The 1,157-nt window shown below is 26.4% G+C and overlaps 1 long non-coding RNA gene across 1 annotated transcript in view; it reads right to left on the bottom strand.

Annotated features, from left to right (window-relative positions):
• Nucleotides 1-141: 141 nt before the first annotated feature.
• Nucleotides 142-1,157, bottom strand: part of LOC113220919 — a 1,534-nt gene continuing 518 nt past the window's right edge. The window contains exon 2 of the long non-coding RNA XR_003307573.1: nucleotides 142-1,079. This is a non-coding gene — a long non-coding RNA (uncharacterized LOC113220919). The remainder of the gene's footprint in view (nucleotides 1,080-1,157) is intronic.

Below are 1,157 nucleotides of genomic sequence, written 5' to 3'. Positions count from 1 at the left end.
TTTTTCTTTCACTTTTTCTTTCACTTTTTCTTTCACTTTTTCTTTCGCTTCTTCTTTCGCTTCTTCTTTCGCTTCTTCTTTCGCTTCTTCTTTGGCTTTCGTTTCTACTCCTACTCCTACTCCTACTCCTGATTTTGTGGCTTTTTTTTTAGAAGCACATTTGTCATAAACTTCACTTTCGTAACTATTTGAGCCTCCGTATTTGTCAGATATACTACCATAATCACTTTCATTAACCAAGTATGTTTTATTATTATGAACAGAACTTTTTTTTTTTTTTTTTTTATTTAATTCATTATATACTGTATTGTTTACATTATCTGTGTTATTTCTTTTTCTTTTTTTATAATGTGTTGATAACATTTCATCATTACTGTTATTATTTGTTATTGTTTGTTCCGATACTTGTGAATTTATTGATACATCGTTTAATAACTCGTTTTTTTTTTTTTTTTTGTTTTTTTTTTTGTGTCTAGATATTCACTATGGTTATTTTCTATCATCCCATAAGAAATAACATTATCTTTGTCGTTTTCAGATTCTTCTACATTTTTGTTATTTTTATTTTCTTTTTCACTTACCACTTCATCTGTTGAATCATTTTGTTTATCACCGTTTCCAAATAAATCACTTAAAATTTCTCTATGTAAGTTTTGTAGCAACATACTAGAATTATTTTTATTAAAGTTTTGTGTACCGTATACTCTTACTTCGTTTGATTTTAATTTATATGTGTTGTACATGTTGGAGGTTCTAAAGGGTGCAGTAGTAATACTATTATTTGGGACGTTATTTGTAACATTATTTGAACCATTATTTGGAACGTTATTGGTTCTACTGATAGTTCTCATAGTAGTCCTTTCATGGTATGCATCGCCAGTCCTATATAAATTGTTTTGGTTTTTATAGAAGCTCGAAATGTAGTTATAATTATTTGATAAGTTATTATGTGCATTATATTTTTTTCGTAGAATACATGTTCATATGATTTATATTGTTTTCTTCATTTTTACTTATATATCTCTCCACTGTTGTGTGTTTATTTGATGGTGCTATCTTCTTTTGTATACTCATCGATTCTTTAATGTTAGAAAATACATTTTAAGCCATCCCCAAAAAAAAAAAAAAAAAAAAAAAAAAAAAAAAAAAAAAAAAAA

The sequence above is a fragment of the Piliocolobus tephrosceles genome, unplaced genomic scaffold (genome assembly GCF_002776525.5).
Source record: "Piliocolobus tephrosceles isolate RC106 unplaced genomic scaffold, ASM277652v3 unscaffolded_16453, whole genome shotgun sequence".
NCBI classification, from domain to species: Eukaryota; Metazoa; Chordata; class Mammalia; order Primates; family Cercopithecidae; genus Piliocolobus; species Piliocolobus tephrosceles.
The sequence above is the reverse complement of the archived record's forward strand: the minus strand, read 5'-3'. Positions and strand labels throughout refer to the sequence as shown.